General features: G+C 39.1%; 1 long non-coding RNA gene across 1 annotated transcript; it reads right to left on the bottom strand.

Moving 5' to 3' along the window:
• Positions 1-13,560: 13,560 nt before the first annotated feature.
• Positions 13,561-15,582, bottom strand: LOC307013057. Its single transcript, XR_013800844.1, has 2 exons — positions 15,091-15,582; positions 13,561-14,899 (listed from the first exon to the last, which is right to left on the bottom strand). It is a non-coding gene; the product is annotated as an uncharacterized lncRNA (long non-coding RNA).
• Positions 15,583-23,070: the final 7,488 nt, after the last annotated feature.

Here is a 23,070-nt window from a genome sequence, read left to right as displayed (position 1 = left end):
TCATGTGTGTTTATGGGTGTGACTGTTTTCATCAGTTCTGTGGAAGTCACACACCCTGACAGTGTGACAGTTTCATTGGAAGAACATTGAGTAAGAATTGTGGTGCAAGAAGTAAAAAACACACACACACACTGCCCCCCCATGACAGTTGCTGCAGCTACTGTGTGTGTGTGCCGTTTACGGCCCGCGAGAGCATTTGGTACGGTAAATCTAGACCGCAAACAAATTAAACAAACGAGTGCCTGTTTTTCCTGGCCAAGGTCAGGGTCCTTGAACACAACACGAGCCTAACGTGTCATCACGTGGTATATATCTCGTCTGACAGGGGTGCAGTTCTGACGGAGAGCACCAGAACGGCTCCGGCACTTCCAAAAATTGCAGTACCCATAAGGAGCCGTACACATGCCGCAGTTTTTGTGGGGCTGTGTCTTTAGTTGAAAGCCCAGTGGCGATCTTTTCATCTGTCATACTGATCATACAGTCAATAACTTTGTTGTTATTAGCATCTGGTTAGCTAGCTATGCTAACGAATAAAATAAGCTTTTTCTACAACCAGTGAGGTATAGGCACACCTTTATATGATCATTATAGTTATAAAAAAATAAGAGAATAAAGTAAACAGGTATAAAATACTATATGACAGTAAAAAGTAAGTTGTTATTAACCTGTTAAGCCCGAGAGACCCTGATACCGGGGTACTGCCGCAACATCTTGCAGGAAACAGTGTCTGAGGGCTTGTTCATTTAATAAACTATGAATGTTTTGTATCCATGTAACGGGAAAAAAGTCATCTAATTGATCATTTAAAAAAAAAACTCAAAAAAAAAACTCACAATGCTAACTGCTAACCTCGGAATTAGCAACGAGCGAAAAATGCTAACAGATGACTGCACCGAACTTCACTAACAAAACCTTATTATTTATCTTTGGTGCACATCCAACACATCGTTTCACATCGTGAGGTGACACAGAATCGAAGGGTACCCTCATTATCACTCAATTATACAAACCCGCAGACGTAATAACAAGAACAGACATCAAAACATATGGTAGCTAAAAACGCTAACATGGCTCACCTTTGTCTTAGTCTGGTCAAAAGTGGTCTTCAATGGCTTTAAAACGATAAAAACGCTGCTGAAGTTAATCCATAGATTAATCCAATGTGTCTGTGTCCCTTTGAAATGATTTCTGATAATCCATGAGCGATAAACCTGCTTTTCGGTTTACAGATGTCAGAGCGAGAGCTATAGCTCTATAGCCAGGGGTGCACATAAGTGGTACGCAGGTACGCATGCGCGGCAAAAATCTGAAATGCGTACCGTCACTCGTGTCACAAAGCGCATTTGCGTACCGAAGTTCTTTTGAAGCTTTTCCAGAAGGTGGTTAGATCACCGGACGACAGAGTCGGTTTCCGTGTGCACAGACAGGGCTGCTGTTAACATCGGTCTGTACAGCAGCACTGCGCTACAACAGCTGATCACAACGTTCACACGCTCTGTGCTCACGAAGCTCTGCACTCCACTACCCCCCCCCCCCCTCCGCTGACATTCGCGATACAGAGGGCTTCATGGGAACTTTGAGGGGAGCCAGAAGTTGGAGTACCAAACACTGACAAAGTTGTGTGCACCCCTGCAGTGGCGTAGCCAGGGATTAGTGTGTGGGTGGGCCTGGAGAAATGTAGGTGGGCCAGGGGGAGACTTATTAAGCATGGGGTCTGAGCTGAAACTTCATTAATGATTTTAATGATTTTTTAATGTACTAATTTAACATAAGCATAAACTAGCAGTGAAAACAAAAACATAGGCACGGCGGCCTCAGAATGTGTGTTATACTGACATCCACATGACTAGGGATGGGTATTGTTAAGGTTTTAACGGTAGGCCTACTACTACTTTTATCGATACCGCTTATCGATCCGGTGTTTTAACGGTACTTTTATCGTTTTTTTTGGAGAAAAAAAAGAAGGTAAACTAACTAAACAAATTGTGAACAAAACTAACATTGCTCTTTATTTAAATTAAATACATAATATTTCGCATCAAAAGAAACAACAATCGTATACATCGTATGAAATAATCGGATATAACTGTAAACAGAATAGCTGAAACTTTAACAAAATAATTAACTCAGTTACCTCTAATCATTTGCCCATGTTTGTATCATTGAGTTAACTCAGTGTGTTGCTGCTAGCATTCATAACACCTGACTTGGAAACGTTAATCGTGGATGGGGGGGCTACAGCGCTACCAGAAAGACAGTCGAACCCGGTGCATTTCTCCGTCTGAATGTGGTGCACTTTTGCTAAATGTTTAGACAAATTGCTCGTGTTACCGGCGCCCTTACATGCTAAACTCTTATTGCACTTTTGGTAACGAGCATCGAGACGGGTAAAGTTTAACCACACCTCGGAGCGCGTTCCCTTTGCCATCTCCTCCGTGTGTGTGTGTTGCTGCATGTAGCAGCTGCGTGTGTGTAAACTGCCCCGCCCCCTCGCAAGCAGGTGGAGATTGGAAAGATCTAGAATACAAAAAATAATCATAGACGCATTTTGCTGTCTTTTTGCATACACACTAAAACTGCAACATAATGTTTGTGTAGCAATAATACATATGACAGATATGTTTTACATGTCTCTCTCCAGTACCGACCGATAACGTCGGAGCTTAATGGTACCACGGTCTTTAATAATTCAGCCCTGGGGCCCGTTTAATACCGGGGCTCGGTACCCATCCCTACACATGACTGGCTCGGCGGCCACAAGTTGTTTATCCTTGACAGTCGCACAGTGGTCACACACTGAGAGATTCTTTTCATATTCAGCAAATGTGTACACGCTTCACTGCAGACCTCAAGAAGAAAAAAGACTTTAATTCACTCACGGCAAAACTTACTTTACTTACTAATTTAGTCATGTTAAAAAAATGCACTCCCTATTCCATTGTCATGAAGGTGGAATCTAACTATATCCAGAATAACTTTGATTGGATCCAGGCTATAAACATGTTTATTTCTGCTGTAAAGTTGGGCATTTTAACATGGGAGTCTATGGGAATTGCTCCTTTCTGCATCCATCCCCTGTTGGCCACTAGAGGAACTGCAGTTTGTGGCACTTCCTTCTGGGCTTCCCAGCTCTCCGCTATAACGCGCTGATTGGCTGTGGGTGGGCCAGACGTGCATGTGGGTGGGCCCAGGCCCACCCGGGCCCACCCACAGCTACGCCACTGCACCCCTGTCTATAGCTTCACTCTCATGCAAAACTGCGTCCGCGAAGCCCCCACCTTTTTGTTTTACCATGTGTGTGAGTGGGGCGATTCCCCTTCGATTCTATTGGCTCTAACGGTCAGAAAGAGATGTCAATCACCAAAATCGACCAATGGGTTCCAGAGAAACGGTAAAACCCCATTTCCACCCAAATCACCTCAGAGGTGGAGTTCCCTTTGCTAAACCTCTCTAAAAAGGTCACTTGTTTTGCATCAGTCTTGATACAGGGTACTTATTATATGTTGTACTTTGGATTCCTAAAGCTTTTAGTCTACCTTACCATCATCCAAGGGTAGTTTTCACTATAAGTAAAAAAAGTTTTTGGACGGACACTATAATTTACAGTTTTTTACTATGTTCAATCTGAATTTTCTTTAAAATAAAAAACATCTATATTGATTCTGACTCTTCTACATCCAACTCACAGGTTTATCAATACTTTGAGAAAAAAGATTATTAATTTAACCCTTTTAGAAGGGAATATATGGTCATTTGTTCTGGGAATGTCATTTTCGAGCCTGAGACCTGAAAAACAGGCTTATGGCTAAACTGGTTAATAAACAAGAATACAGTTTGAAAGGGGAGTGATTTGTAAAATATCCATAAAGAAAAAGAAAATCTGCTTACTGTTCTGTTTCATATGGGTGTTGAGGGATGTATCCATACTGTAGATCTCTTAATGTTGCTCTCAAAGTGCACCAGATTGATGGTTTTAACTTCAACATTAAAAAAAATCTCCTCCGGGGAGCATGCCCCTCTAGAGGAGGTTACAGTAGGTCCCCCCCCCCCCCCACACTTAAATCATGTCCACATGGATAGGAAACTAAATTACAAGTTTTACACATCTTGTGTCCATATCTTTCTATTTTTGTGGTCATGCCACAACCGTGCACGTGCATGCAGGTGCGAGTCATGATAAAATATCTGGATTAAGGTTGCTTTTTCTTTGCACAGCATGAAAGAAAGGCCAAATGAATTGGCTGTGATTTTTGTTTTTTTAAGCAGAGGTCAATAATTTGTACGGCCCTTGGAGGATGTTGAAAAAATTGAAATGGCCCTTGAGAGAAAAAAGGTTCCCCACCCCTGATTTAAGTGTTTCTCAGTTACAAGGTTGTTGTTTTAATAAATCAGACACTGATGGTGCAGCGCTGTACTGTACCTCTTTAGGCTTTTTGTCCCGAACAAATAGTTTTTGCGCTGATCAGGGGGTACTCGGCTGACATTTTTTTTCAAAGGGGGTACATTATTGAAAAAAGTTTGAGAACCACTGATATAGAGAACAGTGATGCTGTGGGTCATTGTGCAATCATTACCTGGGAGGAGTCATATTTCAAGGAAAATTATACTGAATTCATGCAAATCATCAAAGCCAAATGAGTCCACGCATTATGGGTGTGAGTGCTTTCATCAGTTCTGTGGAAATAACACACCCTGACAGGGTGATAGTTTCATTGGAAGAACATTGAGAAAGAATTGTGGTGCAGGAATGTACAACACACACACACACACACACACACACACACACACACACACACACACACACACACACACACACACACACACACACACACACACACACACACACACACACACACACACACACACACACACACACACACACACACACACACACACACACACACACACACACACACACACTGCCCCCCATGACAGTTGCTGCAGCATTTGAAAACCTTTGATCACATGTACCAGTCAAACGTTTGGACACACCTTCTCATTCAAAAGTTTATATTTAGATAATTTTTTACATTGTAGATTAACACCGAAGACATCCAAACTATGAAAAAACATAATATGGAATGATGTGGTGAACATAAAGGTGTTAAACAAACCAGCATATGATTTATATTTTATATTTTTCAGAGTAGCCTGCAACCTTGGGCTGCTGTGCTCTCAGTGTTTTGTCTCCCTGCTCCTGCCTGTTGGCATCAGCTGATAGTGGTGTTATGGATATGCTCCTGCCTGTTGGCAGCTGATAGAGGTGTTATAGTGCTTTATCTTGTTATGCACGATGTTGATTATTCTTTCAGAACTAGCTAAATACACGGGTAAAGGTTCTACTTGAGCCCAATTTGAATACCATAAAGAAAGCATTAAAGCCAGCTCAAGCTAAATGTCAAATGTATTTAATTAATGTACAGTTGTTTTGATTTATTTTATTTGAGTTGTACATATTTCAAAACGTGAAGTGTATTAACTGCAGTTTGCTTCCCTGTCACTGAGAATGACAAAGATCCTCAGTGAAGCACAAGCCCATGTCTCTCACTAAATTGTAAGTACAACTTATTAAAAAGATCAGTTCAATTCAACCAATGTCGTCTTTGTGTTATTGCATGATGTTAAAATTGGTTTGCCATGAATTTAGTGATGGATTGTAAACATTTGAAATGTAGCATTTACAGTTTTTCTCAATCGCTAAACCCACTATTTAGAATCAAAATTCCTTTCATCAAACCAACAGCACAGCCATCGAAACAGAAAACCATTTCTCTACAACAGTATACCATTTATCATTGATATCACACAAAATGCAGATGCTAAGCAGTGTTTTGCAAAACAGATCACACAATTCTCTAACTGAAGTTACAATTCTCTACACAAAGATCAAAAATCTTTTGTGTAACTCATGTCTACAAAACAAAAATAATCTTCTCACAGTGGATAACACTTCCTCATAAACTTAGACCATAGCTACACTAATTGACACTTGATGTGCAAAATATTAACACTTGTTATCAGTCAATCACCCCACTGAAAAAGGTAACTCCATGGAATGTACTGTATACCTTACAGTAATGATGTTACATTGAAAACATTTACATGATAGAATTTGCATGACTGTACTTAAAATATTTTTTTAAATGGTGCCGGTAAAGCTATAATAGTGTTGATATGACTTGCATAGCTCTTTGAGATGTTCATATGGGGAGGATTAGCTATAGCTGATACAACATTTTTACAGTCAGTAATTGTGGTCTTTTCCTTTTTGCACATTGAGAAATGTTTTTTTTTGTATTGGGGTGAATTGAGTACTTCACTTCCATGTAAATGAATTGCTCACAGCTGACATCAATGAATTTCCTATAGTAATTGTAATTAGTGAGAATCCTATAAAAGACCTCCCTCACATCAGTAAGATGTTTGTCAAGGGTGGTGTCGACACGCAAGGAGATATTTCCCACGCTGCCTTGCAAGGGAAGACATACGCTGTGACGTAGATGAGGCTATGTGGCCAGACAGACGGCAAAGAGCAGATCAGTAAAGCTATATAGATCTCATTCTCTGCTTTACTGCTGATTTACGTCATTTACCCATGTTATTTTCTTTCCAGTGTATTGCTATTCATCTTTTGTTTCTGTTACGGTGCTCTACTGAAAATGAGACATAAAAACAATGACATAGTTACAGTAACACACTGTTTTTCCTATATGTAAGTTTGTTTCTCCCAACTTGTCAGTTTTCCGTTCAGTTTCCAATATCGATAGCTTGAGGTTTGTGTATTGATGATTGTAGTCAGTATTTAGTGTGCCACTTAGTAATGACTGTTCAAATAGTCTTCTAATGAGCTGACAAATGTTTGTTTTTGGAGAAGGTATCTGGTTTTGGAAGGGGTATTTTTAGTTTTGAGTGCCTTAGAGCACTTTGCAAGAAATGTATATTGTTATGGTAGAATGGGTTATTATGGTGACCGGAGTTTCAGTTATGAAAACACATTTGTCTCATTAGAGGACAATTTGTTCTGTTTCGATCGACTTATTCTTTTTTGTGACCAGTATTTTCAGTTTTGGTCATGTAAGTGCATTTTGCAAAAGATATTCAGAGTTATGGCAAGTGTGTTTCTGTTTAGATGGCTATGTTCTTGTTTTGAAGAAATTAATTTTGATTCTAAATAATGGGTTTAGCAATTGAGAAAAACTGTAAGTGTTTCTCAGTTACAAGGTTGTTGTTTTAATAAATCAGACACTGATGGTGCAGCACTGTACTGTACCTCTTTATATAGGCTTTTTGTCCCTAACAAATAGTTTTTGCGCTGATCAGGGGGTACTTGGCTGAAAAAAAAATTCAAAGGGGGTACATTATTGAAAAAGGTTTGAGAACCACTGGCCTAAAGCCTCAAACACCTGTAATAATATAGCCATATAAATATTTGGCAACATAATAGTTATGACTTTTAATCTTTGAAGTGTTTGTGCTTGGAGCTTGTTTTTTTTAACATTAGTCGTATATCCTTAATAATAATAATAATTGTGTTTTATGATGCATTTTTATGACTAAGTTTAACAGCTGGATAATAGCCAGTGTGTTTTATCGCACATTATTTAATTAACGGTAAACATTAATATTTAAATGGTGGACTTTATAGAAACTCAGTCTACATTTGAAGTTATTCAGAAAATAGCAGTTTAGACACAGGAGTGATGCAGGACTCACCGTTAAGAGAAACAACGCAAACACAGGAGGAGTAATCCGAGCATGGATGTATAAGAAGAACTGGATACAGCATGGGAGGCGGGGCCTCATTAATTCCTATGAGAGTTGCTCATTAGCGCATGATGATAAAATGGCCCAACTTTCGAGAGAGCGAAACGTCACAGATTACCCGGCATGCCTGAGAAGTACCCGTATGTGCGCTCATAGCGCATGCGCAACTTTAACCATGCCACCAAAATGCTGGTTCACATCAAGCACGTCAATTTGCGTACACGTAACAGCACCGCGCGTTCATGACAGCATGGCACTTCTTATTATAGAGAGGCGAAGTCCCGCCCATCAACTTCCGACCCATGGGACCCCGGAAGCGGAAAATTATACATTGAATTCAATGGAGAGAGAAAAGTCATCTTTCGATCCCGTTTGAATTGTGCCACGAATGACACATATGATGTTTGTCAAATTAAAAGAACATTTTGCAAGTCAAAAAAATAAAAATGTGTCGTAAAACTGAAGTTACAATTTTTTTTGTGTGAAACCGCTCAGTGAACTACAGGTCTCTGGTCTCGCACAATACGCGTCACCATCACAAAGATGGCCGTCACGTTAGCAAATTTCACCTGTTTCTTTCAGAATGAGGCAGAAAAGTATAAAACGAGGTGAAAATCACTACAAGTCTGGGCATGTTGAGAGCTGTACATACACGAAAGGGAGCGGTTCTGTAAGAGCCAGCATGTGGGACCGGCTTTACAAGGTTTCAGTGAGTAATATGAGTGCAATGTTTAAGGTTAATGTCAGCTAGCTAACATTAGCTAACAAGGTACACTAACGTGTTTTGTTTTAGCAACTAGTTTTCTCCTTAAGAACTTCGTGGTGTCTGTGTATGATGTGGATAACATTAGTGTTCACAAGAACAAGATACACTCCCGTGTTTTGTTTTAGTTGCTCTTCAGATTGAAGCGGCCAGTTTTATATCGACTATATGTGTGATCTCCTTTTTACATCTCGTTGTGTCATTTGAGTTTATTTGCTGTGTGTAGATTCAAGGATTTTGGTTGTCTTGTCCAGGGATGCAAACTTGTCACCTTTCGGCGAAATTCTCAGTTTTGAATCCAAAATAGGTCGTTTGTGTGATTCATTTAGATCTGCAATAAAAAATATTTTGGGGTATGGGAGGGGGTCTGGGACCCGGATTAATGTGCGGCCGCGAGCTTTTTTTATATATTATAATGAAGCGCGAGCTGTGTGCTCGAGTCTTCCTGCCTGTCGGCTCTGCTCATGATATATAATAAGCCTCTGTTGCTCGGCGATGATGGTCTAGCTTCAGCAGCTACATTACCTACGGTGCGTTCGTTAATATTAACTGTGCGTCCGGAGTCACTGTGGCACAGACTGGACCGCTGGTGAACAGCTGTTAGAACGGGCCCTTCAGGTGTTAAGAGCAGAGCTCCCTGTCGGAGCGGCAGAGCGTGATGTGCACTGAAAAGTTTTTTTTTTCCCGTCGCAATATTATCGTTGAGCTAGCTAACTAGCATACATTGTCACTATCTGCTAACGTTAGCTTTAGCCTTCGTTTTCTAATCGTTTTTTTCATAGGCTATAAACAGAGGTGGTATAAGTATATATCTTGTACTTGATTAAAAGTAGAAGTACTCAGTTCTTGTACTTGAGTAAAAGTAGAAGTAGCCTACTCAGATCGTGTAGGCTACTTGAGTAAAAGTAGAAGTACTCAGATCTTGTACTTGAGTAAAAGTAGAAGTACTCAGATCTTGTACTTGAGTAAAAGTAGAAGTACCAGAGTGTAGGAATACTCTGTTACAGTAAAAGTCCTGCATTCCAAATGTTCCTCAAGTAAAAGTAGAAAAGTATTATTATCAAAATATAGTGAAAGTAGCGACAGTAAAAGTAGTCATTTTGCAGATTGGTCCATTTCAGAATAATATGATATGTTTTATAATGATTGATCATTAAAGCGTTATCAAAGCTGGTAAAGGTGCAGCTAGTTTGAATAACTTTGTATACTGCAGGGTAGCTTTTGGATTTACTCCAGGTGGAACTAAAGTCTGATTTAACACTTGATTATATTTCACATCATTCATCCACATCTGTAAAGTAACTAAAGGGATTAAATACATGTAGAGGAGTAGAAGTACACCATGTACCTCTGAACTGTAGAGGAGTAGAAGTACAAAGTAGCAAAACATTCAAATACTTAAATAAAGTACAAGTATCTGAAAATTGTGCCCAATTATAGTACTTGTTGAGTTTATGAACTTAGTTACTTTACACCATGTGGCTATAAAGATAGAAAGACTTAAGCCTTGCACAGAGGCATGAAAATACATTTTCAAAATGCTCAACAGTGCTGCCAAAATTATAAACTGACTGCTACAAAATTAAAATAAATGCTTTTTATATATTTCTATTAGATGTGACTCTATGGCGTTTCTGTTATTATTAACACTGCTGCTTTAGTTGTTCTGACTGCTAAAATCCTGTTATTCCTAATTTTAAAGCCGATATTCTGTGGGGTGAGGGGGCTCGGATCCTTGTCACCTTTTTCATACCTGATGAGTTTGCATCCCTGTTGTCAATTTGTTTGGTTATCTAGGCACAGCTGTGTGTGACTCCCTCTGGTACACTGGTATGTGTTTTCCTAATGTAGAGAGCATTGATTAATTAATAAACTACACACTGACTCTAGATCCTGACCAAATCCTTTTTTGTTGATCAAATGTTTTTCAAAAATGTATTGTATATTATATAACAGTTGCACATCACAGACCGGAGTCTCTGCTACTGTGGACCACGAAGGAGGCGATCATCATCCCCATCCCCAAAGACTCTGCATGGCATGGAAATCTCCTCCTCCTGGAACAATTCTACACCCAGCATATGCTCCCTGTGTTGGCCAGTAGAGAGGAGGACATTTAAATAAACATACTCTTAACACCCTCGGACTCTGCGTTGTGTTTCGTATGTGTGATGGGGTGTTATGCAGAGGGGAGGAAAACAGGACACAGCAGATTGGGATTGTGGTGGAGATGCTGAGCAGTTATTTAATTGTTGCGTGTAATTATTATTATACTGCGTGCTTCTTAGTTATTCCATCTTTTGCTTTAACGTGGATCTGTATGTAACTCTATATTTACTTGTTATCTACCACACTTCCTTCTACATCATACACCATCATTATACATGATGGTGTATATAAGATATATATATATATTTGTATACATATCTGTAAATTGTATAATTTTATTTTTCGTATTTGGGATTTCTCTTTTGTCCACTCAAATACACTTGGCCCTTTCTCTTTTCCATGTGGAAAATGGCAGCTGCATATTGTGCTTTTCTCGTCTGGCTCCCTGTCTGCTCGTCTACAATGAGACAATTATATAATTAATTACTAATAATCATTTAAACCTGTTATTACCAATATTTCACAAATTCTTCATGTAAACTTAAGAGCACAGCTGTATGTTGAGTATGTCAGCTTTGCTTGGTTCATCTTATTGGGGGACAGCTACATGGATGTCGGTGCAGAATGAACTTATTATTGACTCAGAATGAAGCACAACTTCATGTCATACAATACATTGACTTTATTTGTAATTGTGTAAAAAAATATGAGCATTGATTAGCAAGCAGGACCTGCAGGAACAGAGAATGGTGATGGATGGAGCTGGGGAGAGAGAAGAATAAAGAAAACAGATCAACTTTATTATCGGATATTAAAAATTCAATTTCAAAACAAGTTGCCGCTCCTACAGTTTTCTAGTATGTAAAGATGATTTCACATGGCCAATGCAAAATATCACACTCAATACATGTGTGTCTCTGGGGGGTGCATTGTGCCTTTGATGTATATAAATAATATACCATAACCAAATACTATTATGTACAGTGGAAATCAGGTTGCCAGAGCAGGTCAGTCCAGTGTGCATGTTCCTCAGGGTCTCAGCAGTTACAGTTGAGGTAAAGAAAATAAAAGAGAAAAAGGTCAGTAACAACACTTTAAAGTAACAACACTGAATAATTATCTCTTTTAATAATTTTCTCTCAGTAATCACTCAACTACTGTCTTTCCAACAAACAGATTGACTCACCCTCACTATCATCACAATGAAACACGTCCAGAAGAATGTCATGCAAAGCTGCCTGCCTTCCTTCCTTCGACTCTCCCTGAACTGCCTGATCTTTTAATTTTCAATGTTAACCATTTGTGCAGATAGCATTAAGTAGAAAATATGCTAATGTGGCGTTAGCCTACCTCCCGCCCCCTTACCACCTGGTGGAGGGGGCGATAGGCTACTCTTCAAATGTTTCACAAAATACTTACCATCATGACTACTCTTACTGTTTAACATTTTGGTTTACTTGATGTTAAGGCTAATACAAATGACAAGGCTAAGTAATGTAATGTAATGCTAACTAACATGCTCGCTACTAGCTAGGTAGCTAACTTGACTATGTTCCATGCAAAACATGTATATGACCTGATATGTTTGGTCCAACGAATCCTGGTCCTTTCATAAGACGGGAAGCGATAGAACGAGCAAGTGGTATGATCACTTTTGTGATTACAACCTGGTACAAAGCACACAGGCATCTTGTAAAAGTGAATTTATTGGAGCAATCTCTTATATTTATTGGAGGGAATAAATCAGTCTTCTTCTTTGCTTTGCGAGTCGCAACCAGTCTTGGAGCATTATCGCCTATGACATCACACATGGAATGCATTTGGGATTTGTAGTCTTTCTAGTTGCGTATTTTTCATAGTCTTATATTTCAACAGTTTTACGACAAACTGTGACTTTTTTTACATGGAAATTATTGTTTAAGATTGACAAACATCATATGTGTCATTCGTGGCACAATTCAAACGGGATCAAAAGATAACGTTTCTCTCTCCATTGACTTCAATGTATAATTTTCCGCTTCCGGGGTCCCATGGAGGCTCCCGGAAGGGGAGGGACTTCGCCTCTCTATACATCCATGACTGGATTGTTATAGAGAACCGCAGTGACGCGTCGTAAAACCCGGAAGTAAACTTCTTCCGGTTCCTTCGCGAAAAACCAATGCAAATTCTCCATAGGATTTTGGAAAATAGCTCGAAATAAGGTCTGTGGTTGACACACATTTAAGAGAGGGATCACGTTTTGTTCAGCTGGATAATTTCCACATGTCAACCCTACTTTTATAATTTTTGAATCATAAATCTAGTCGCCAAAAGCGAAATGCTAACGTTATGCTATAAACGAACTACAAGCCAGTACAGCAGCAGGGTCGCACGACGTCAACGTCACGCCAACTTAAGATCGTTTGAACTGACTTGCACTGAAACTGCACTTTGAAAACTTTAAATATATTAACATTTTAAACTGTATACCCCGGTTATCTAGGCCCGTTTTGTTTAATGTATACCACGTTTATCTAGGCCCTTTTTGTTTTATGTATACATGTCACACTGTGGGAAACGATATTTCGATATTTCTGGATGTATAACACATGTAGAATTTTTGACAATAAAGCTGAATTTGACTTTCGCGTGCTTGCATATTTTAACAAAGCTTTTCATTTTAGCCACACTAGAAGTCATGGCTGTGTCAATTACCAGTCTGATATCGTTTTACAAAGATGACAAGAAGATTGTAGATAGAGGAGAGAACCACTACAAGTCAGGACACGTAACAGTGCAGCCTAGATGAAGGTGTGCTTACCGGTGTTGTCAGGGCTAGCATGAGGGACAAGGTTTATAGTGTCGGTGAGTAGTGATAGCAAGAGTACCGTTAACCTTTTAAGACCGAGTTAATTTATTCACATTAATTCCCATCAACAAATCAATTGTATGTGTCACATGAAATCTTTATTAGGCAAGGCAAGGCAAGTTTATTTATATAGCACTTTTCAACACAAGGCAATTCAAAGTGCTTTACAAAAAATGGCATTTAAAATCAGTCATTAAAAAGAAAAGCTAATAAAATAAACATTAAAAGAAAAAATACATGGATAAAAGTTACAGTGCAGTCTAAGATATGAATAGTTCAATTAAGAGCAGCGACAAAAAGAAAAGTCTTCAGCCTGGATTTAAAAGTAGTAAGAGTTGCAGCGGACCTGCAGGTTTCTGGGAGTTTGTTCCAAATATTTGGAGCATAATAACTGAACGCTGCTTTACCATGTTTAGTTCTGAATCTGGAGACAGAAAGCTGACCAGTCCCTGAAGACCTGAGAGATCTGGATGGTTAATCATTTCGCAGGTCAGAAATGCATTTTGGTCCTAAACCATTCAGTGCTTTATAAACAGCAGCAGTATTTTTGAAATCTATTCTTTGACACACAGGAAGCCAGTGTAAAGACTTCAGAACTGGAGTGATGTGATCCACTTTCTTAGTGTTAGTGAGGACTCGAGCAGCGGTGTTCTGAATCAGCTGCAGCTTTCTAATAGATCTTTTAGTGAGACCTGTGAAGACACCATTACAGTAGTCCAGTCTACTGAAGATAAAAGCATGGACACGTTTTTCCAAATCCTGCTGTGATATTAGTCTTTTAATCCTAGATATGTTCTTTAGGTGATAGTAAGCTGATTTAGTAACTGTTTTAATGTGACTGTTGAAACCAATAACTAATTTAACCCGCTGACAAGAGAGCCCACCTCCGAAGATCGTGACTGGCTGAGGGACAGACTTGGGGGCAGGTTCTCAGGAATTTCTTGGCTTCTCTCCCCCGAGCCAGAAGAGGAACACTACAGCTTAGAAACAATTACTGTTCCTGAAATTATCAAATCTGTTGGGCATCAGGGAACTGAGGCAATTGTGGCAAGCATGGCATTGTCTGAAGAGCAACAGAGGGCAATTCAGGTGGCTACCACTGGTCAGCGAACCAACCCAAACTGGCATTTGTTCAGGAAAGGAAGGTTGACTGCCAGCAACTTTGGAGCTGTCCTGAGGTTAAAGCGTGTGACTGCTTCCTTTATTGCCAGGGTGCTAGGCCAACAACAGGCCCTTGATGGTGTTTTGTCTGTACAGTGGGGGACTATGAATGAATGTGAGGGCGTCAGGGCATTCACCACTGCAACCCAGATGCAGGTCCATGAGTCAGATTTGTGGCTCTCCCTATCAGGATTGTTGGGGGCATCTCCGGATGGTCTGGTAGGGTCTTCCGCTGTGCTGGAGGTAAAGTGTCCCTACGGAGCCAGGGAAATAACAATTAGTGAAGCATTGCAAATCAAGGGCTTCTTTGTCAGTAAGGAAAGAGAAACATTTAGCCTGCGTGAGGAACATCCTTACTGGCACCAAGTGCAACGTGAGCTTCACCTCACTGCAAGGAAGAAGAAATACAAAAATTGTGAATTGTTTTTAATTTACATTTACTCACCTTTGCAATATTGTGGTTGTTAGAGTGTTAGGTTTCCTGTCAGCTCGTCTGTTGGGAAGATATAAAATATAGTTTCATGGAAGTCACACCGTCACATATACTGTAAGAGCATTAAGACATACAGTACATAGGCTAAAACAAAACATCTAAAGATATAACCTTGCACTTTGAAAAGTCTCGTGAACATTTTCACTATTTTGACATTTTTATAGATGAAAATTGAACTAAAGAAATAAATGGTAGATTAATCCATATTGAAAATAGGTGTCAGCTGCTACACTAATTATAATAGTTATATTTCTTAATTAATTAAGATAAGATATTACTGTATTGATCCCAATTTGGGAAATGTTTGTGTTGCAGCAGCATAACAAGAAAAACAAAATATAAGTTATTATATATACAAAAGTATGTGAGGGATGGAATATTAAATTGAATATAAATGTAAAATGTACATGTGATTTTACGTCCAAGAGAAGCTATGGAGCAGAGTTCTCTGCCAGCCTGAGGTGATTTGTTATTAGTTCAATATATCAAACTGATTTCCCTGACTACAATCTTTAGTTACATGGTGAAACGTTATGCTGCTTGTACTAATAAGACTTATCATATAAGCCACACAGGTTTTAATAGGATGTATTCATTATCTTTACTTATGTTGCGGTCTTTTCAGCAGCGCCATCTCTATAACGGCGATACAGTCACTACCCATTATTTACATTTCACCGTGACATGGACAAAAATGTAACGTCAGCTTATCTCATGGCACGAATCCAGACTCTCCTTTGGAAAACATTGGCCGGGGAACGATAGAACAAGCACGTTTCATGCGAAGACCTGTGGCTGCAACCCGGAGCAAAGCAACAAAACATTGCGAAGCTAACTAGTAGCACTAGCTTTAGCTAACTTTAGCCAACGAAACGAACTGCCGAGTAAAATTGGAAAAACACTGGTAATTAATTATTCTATAATTTGTAAAACTACGGTGTTAAAAACGACAATTTCAAAAATACAGATTCTAATGGTCAGATATAGATATACAGATACTAAAGATAGGCAGGTACTTGCTTTCAAGCAGAACACAGGGGAAAACAAACTTAGCGGGAGTGTTTACGTGTTCGGCGTAATGACGTACAACGGCCTCGACAATTTCTGTAGTCCTATTCAGCCATTCGGTAACAACCATCGTTTATTCAGACACGTAAACTCTTCAAAAATCTCCAGTGGGGTCACTGCTGATGTATTTAATGCCGTAGAACAAAACGTCAATTACCTCTTAAATTTGTGTCAACCACAGACCTTATTTCGAGCTATTTTCCAAAACCCTATGGAAAAAATGCATTGCTTTTTGAGGAAGGAACCGGAAGTGCTAAAAATGCTAACTTACTTCCGGGTTTTACGACGCGTCACTGCGGTTCTCTATATGATGGAGTTTGATATTAACGAGGCGGCCGCGGCAGTTAGAAGCTAGCGGCTAGCTAGTAATTAGCTCTTAGTAGCTCTGTACGTGTTTTCTTTTCCTTATGACTGTTGTAAGTAAACATATTTATTCTATATCTTCTTCTATATGTGTATGAGCTCTGTACGTGTTTCTTTTCCTTATGACTGTTGTAAGTAAACATATTTATTCTATATTTCCTTCTATATGTGGATTTGAATGTATGTCACAGTCCTCTGTTTATTTATTGTTAAGAAACGCAATAGATGGTTTTCAACAGTGGAACGATTTATGGGAATGTCAATAGCAACATCCCAAGCTTCTTTCTAGCCAATATTCATTATGTTGTATCTGTACCTTCAACTGTAACTGACCAATTTGGTGTATTTTGTTTGCAAGTCTGTGTTCAACATACTACTTGGAGTACGCTTAACAAGTCTGTACAAACGCAAAACTCTCAACAGGTCAGTTTTTTTTCTTCATATCTGATACCAAATCTTGCTGAAATATTGCCACACTGGAGATGTATAGTGTATGTAGTTAAGGGTTTAGTTATTGTACATTTCAATTGTGTTATTTATGTTAAATGTATGATGTATTCAATGTATTCAAAGTGTTCAATGTGTTAAATGTATTCAATGTATTAAAATAACTACCCAAACATTGTATTTGTTAAACGTTTATTGTTCATTGTATATGTAAGTTATTTATATGTATGTAAGTGTTGTCTCGTGTGTATGTACTGTTTGTGATCGTTGTTGTGCCCTCACTCATGGCCTGCACCTTAACGTGGTGAGTGGGCTTTAAACTAAGACAAGCCATTTATGTTTGAAATATCATGCTAACAAACCTGCAATTACAGAATTGAATGATAGTGGTTAAATATGTTCATGTCTTGCTGACATTATTTGTTATCCTTTTCCACATAGCCTCTCAGATGGATTCCTGTTTCATCTGTTGGTTTGCCACTGTCCAGTGTCTGCCAGCTTGCCCCCTCTCAGAAAAGTGCCATCTTCTGTCAACAGGAAGAACCGTTGAACACTTGTCACTATATGAAGCTCAGCGCAGGTTCTTTCAGGAAGACTGGGTATGTATACATTCACTCCGCAGCTGCTTATAATCAGCTCATCACGGGCGCTGTCTTTAACCTATTACATTCACCTCATTCTCCAGCAGCCAATCACCGTGCTGCAGCCAAACTTTAAAATGGTTCTCCTCTCTCCTGCAGTCAGCTGTGATTGCAGGTGTTCATGCTGCCGCCCGCCTCCTCTCCACCCACCTCCGTTCATCATATCCAGAGCCAGGAGAGCTAATCCAAAGACCTCATCACACCTCCTCTTCATCCCATCTCCCCATCAAATCCAGATCTTCAGCATCATCATCACCAGTGTCTAGACCCCGGGGGGTTCCCTATATGCTCACGGCTTTTCCCCCTTTAGATATAAGATTTCAGGATCAGGGTCTAATCGCCAAAGACTTAACATTTATCATATGACATGTGTCAATAAATGTTCTTTAAACAAAATGAAGTCTCTCCTGATTGAACTGTCTGGACCCCATCCTCAACTTTTTTCAAACCATAACATGCCTTCAGAGGGCTTTCCTGTTGATAATGTTTGGTGGATTTTTTAATAGAATAATTGTAATCAATATTATATTACCTCTTAATCTATATAAATTGTATTAACATTTTTTGTCACTATTTTGTTCACCTAGTTCTACTATGCCAGCCATCAGAGGTATACATTTGTTAACATCTCTTTTTGGTTTCATTTCTTATATTTGTGAATTTCTATATAAAATGCTAATTTCTACCTGAAATGCTTATGTATTTTTAATTACATTTTCGTAAAGCTTTCACTTTTTCAGCGGAATAAATATTATAACTGGTTTTGTTCAGCATGGCCAGCTTCACTGTTGAGCGTGATGTTGTGCCCAGCATTCTCCTGTCCTGTGATCTGAAATCAAAACGTGGATAAGAATAAAACAACACTAAAATAAACACTACAATACAAATTGTAAACCTTTTGAAAAAAAAACAAGGTTGTTCATTTGTGTGTATACAACACAGGCAATATACATATATATATACAATTATAATTAATACAACTGTTAATTTGATTAGAGCTTTGACACATATCTTTATTGATATATGTATAAATATGACGACTTAATATATAGTCGGCCTAATGGCAAACAGCTACGTTCAACTCTTTTAATGGTATATTGCAAGTGCAATAAGAAGCTACAGGATCGTTAATCTACGTTGGTAATATTAACTTTATTTAATACAACATTTACGGTACAAGATTTACATCATACAGCCCATGTACTATAATATTTTACAAATAATGAATTACAGCAAACATGTGCAATATATCCATTATTACAGCTCCGTGGGATGGCAGTAAGGCGATATGATCCGTTGTTATTGTGCATCCATGGGTAAAGACAAACTCATGTAGTACTGAACATGTCACATGAACGTGCCGGGCGGCGCGCTCCCGTGGGTTAGATGCGCTTTCATAATGCTGAGGGAAATAACTCTCAGAATAACGTTATTAGCACATTTTTACAACTTTAGGAACTAATGTTTTTAATAAGGGCTATACAAACGTTCATACTGGGTAGTTTATTTAGTTTAAAAAAGTTGTCCAACGAGTTACAGACCACTCTTTCCCAATGTAAGTCAATGGGAAAAAGTGTTTCCGGGACCAGCAACCAAACGGAAGTGTAGAACTGCCGTTTGGCCACAACGAATATTCTCATCAGAATCCGGCAGACTTCCTGGGGGCTTGAATCCGAGTCATGGCGGGAGAATAGTTCCGGTGTGCGCGTGAAGAGAGTAGAAAGTCCCGTGGCGGCCGGTGTGAGGTCCGGACACTCTGTGAGCTGATGGAGGAGAGGGCAGGCTTATGAAGCAGGAACACACACACACATGCTCACTTCCCTCACGCACCTCCCCTAAAATGAGGAATATATAAGGAATGTTTATTTTGCTTAAGCAATATCGGTACCACTTTACAATAAGACTACCCTTATAAAGGGTTTACGAATAGTTTGTAATTAATTTATTAATTAGGTTGTGAACACTTTATAAATCATTAATAAGCTTTTATAAGACATGAGAAACAGGGCAACTGTGACCGGTTGCTTGCCAAATAGTGAGCCAACATTTATCTGTACTGCTAAGTCTTATATTGGCTACCTATTTACTTAGTCTTCTTCATCAGCCAGTGTCGGAGTGGCAGTATTCTATTGGCCTGAAATCCTAAAATGTGCATGTTTTTAATTATTTATTCAAGTATTGGTTTTAATCAACATTATTCTAAGGTGTGATTTTATAACGATCATTGCATGATGTTTTACTTGTGTCTTTAATGGTCTTTAATGGAGTGATTATTGCATGATTTTATCTGTGAATCTTGTTTGTATTTCTTGGGATTGACATTTATTGGCATTATCGAAACCGGCTGCGTCTGATTGGACAAACCCCCATGGCGCATCATTGGCCGATAGTGCACGGCATTTTGCTTTTAAGCAATCAGACACAGCTGAGAAGGAAAAAGACAGGAAGAGGTGCAAGGAGAAGAATGAACGGGAGAACGGAGAAACGAAGGAAGAGAAAGATAAAGGAAACCAGGAAGCAGAGGAAAGACGGCAGAGACGCTGGGAGCAATCGGGCCGGAGGAGACCACATACAACGCGTGAAAACCAGTAGCGTGGCGTGGGGAAAAAATGAGGGGAAGCCAATAATACGTCCTTTCTTTTGGGGTGGGGGGTGTGGTGGTCAATGTAATAACGTAACCAGATGAGTGATTAAAGCGCCCGGTATCATTTTACACACATTTGTATCATACAGATGCAGGAGTTACAGCCGCATAGCTCCTCCTGGGGTTTTGGATATAAGCCTATGTTTTCTTTAGACCAGCCTCTTCTTTTCTTCAAACTGACCAGATCCGTGAGATTGGAGGAAGAGCAGGAAGTACTTCCTTTGTGTTTGTATTTGTATTTGTATTGTTACTTTTTATCATTAAAAGAAGATTATTGTTTAACTTGCATTCTGGTGTTTCTTAATCCCTTCCTTTTTACGAATTTACCCAGCTTATCAAACGACCCGCGGAGACGAGGTTGGTTTTAAACATCCTCCAAATCTCCAACAAATGGTGACCCGACGTGTCTGAGTGGGGTGTTTTCGGGGAAGTGACCACCAGCAGCAAGCGGACGGAATAGTCCAGGGCTAAACATCTCGGCCTCTTCTGACAACTAAAAACAGAGCTCTGTACAATAGGCTACCAGGTGAGCAGACACGATTTAATTCAAAACCTGTGATTTGACCATATTCCAAATTTTAGGGTTGTCAGACGAAGTTTACAGTGTTTTTTATAGTAACAATGCAAATGCGTGTTTTAGTTGTAAAACAGGATATTGAGTTCCTGCAAGCCAGAAGGGTATTGAAGTCCCGGGCTTGAAAGGTGGAGGTATAAAGTCCCCACAGTTAAAATAGGATATTGAGTTCCGGCAAACCAGAAGGGTATTGAAGTCCCGGGCTTGAAAAGTGGAGGTATAAAGTCCCCACAGTTCAAATAGGATATTGAGTTCCGGCAAGCCAGAAGGGTATTAAAGTCCCTGGCTTGAAAAGTGGAGGTATCGAGTCCCCACAGTTAGACTGTCTGGAGTAGTCAAATGGTAGTATTAAGTCTCCATATCAGACTGACTCAAAATAACGAATCCACAACTCGACGGGGCTGGAGATGAGTTATTTATGTTATAAGTGATCCAAAGGAGAGTAACGCAAACTTCAGAAACCAATTTTGAAGTGACCGGACCTCATTAATCCTTTGTTCTGTGGGGTTGAATCTATAAAGCCAAGCCTCACGATAAAGAGTTCTGTAAGCCTGGGTTACGACTCCATGTCAGCGTCACATTGTTGAAAGACGGTGTTGAAGCGCGCTGAGAGGCTTGCTAAACTTGTTGGAATAAACATCGGACAATAAAAGCTGAATTGACTGTACGGGGAATTTTTTCTGTGAATATTTACTGGTAACAAGGACAGTAAGTCAGATCAATAGATATGAAGTCTGTGAATATTTACTGGTAACAGAAACAGCCTAAGTCAGATGAATAGATACGAAGTCATAATGAAGGGAGAATTTTAACGAGAGGAGCGTGAGTTAAGAGCTTACGAGAACAGTGGGTTCAAGCAGAAAAATTGAATAAAAGGATAGCAGAAGTGTTAATTGTTGAAAGAAGCCCCCCTTTTCCTATAGAGGCTGAGAGCTACAGCGGGGGACAGAGAAGGGGGTGTCAGTATTTGTCTGTGAGAGTTCCCCCCACCTTTTTTCCTCTCGAGAGCAGCAGCAGCAGCCCGGAGTGTGTCTGCTTGCTTTTTTCTCTAGTGATTTGAAGTTGGACTGAAATACATTGAAAATTAACAGATCAATGTGTGATTTGTGTGATATATTGAAATAAATAAGAAACAATGATTTGCTGCTATTTAAACATAGTCTTTGAGAACTGATTGATACCGTTGCATTGCGTTGTGAATTTTATGGTATTTGTCATTAACTAAGGATTGTACTTAATTATACTTCAAGGAAAATTATATTACATACAGTAACCTTAGGGGAAAGTAAAAAGAGGTTTACTGAGTATATGAAGTACATTAAATGTAAGGCTTTATTCAAATTAGATATAATAGGTGGATTTTTCCATCTAGAATACGACATGGAAAGAGGAGAATTTGTTAGACATGAAATAACGAACTCATTGGAAGAAATATATGTTGTAATGTTATTTCGGAGTTGTTTTTATCATATACAGTTACTCTCAGTTGATGGTTGTTTAAAGTAGACAGGAAACTGAAAACGTGAACGATTCACCACAATGGTGTTTTTAAGTTTATGAAGAAGGAGTAGAAAGTAAAAAGAAGGTTTTTGTAAGTTTGTCAGTCAGAGGGAATCTGTTAATGTTCAAGCATGACAGAGGTGCTGCACGAGGCTAAAAGCCATCTCACACAGTTGGAGAACAAAAGAGGTTTTGATGAGAGAAGCTTGGGCCGGCAGCTGCAGGGCGCAGAGAGGAAGAGAGAGAGAAAAGTCAGATGGTTTGAAGAAGTATAGAGAGAGTACAGGTTATATAGAGTTACTACTATTCTGGAAAATGTCATATTGTTTTGTGAGTAACATGAAATAAGAATATATTTACTAGATATAAGAACAACAGGCTTATCTAGGTTAACAGAACATTGCTATTAACCAGTTTCAGCTGCAACTATCCTGTCTTTGTTCTAAAGAGAACGTACGTTGCATTTACAATTAATATTAAGAAATGTTCACAATTGATACCATTAAAGACCGTTTGGGATTAATAGGACGAGTTTGTCATAAACATTCGTGCTTAGATGGAATAAAAGTGTTGAGAGATGTTCTCAAAAATGAGAGTTTTCACAATGCTTTTAGTTTTTATTAAAACAATTAAGTAATAAGGACAGAAAAATGTTCCGTGATGATTTATTTAGGTTTCAGCTTTAGTAATAATGA

This window comes from Notothenia rossii, assembly GCF_949606895.1.
Source record: "Notothenia rossii genome assembly, chromosome: 1".
Lineage (NCBI taxonomy): Eukaryota > Metazoa > Chordata > Actinopteri > Perciformes > Nototheniidae > Notothenia > Notothenia rossii.
This window is presented reverse-complemented; position numbering and strand designations above follow the sequence as displayed.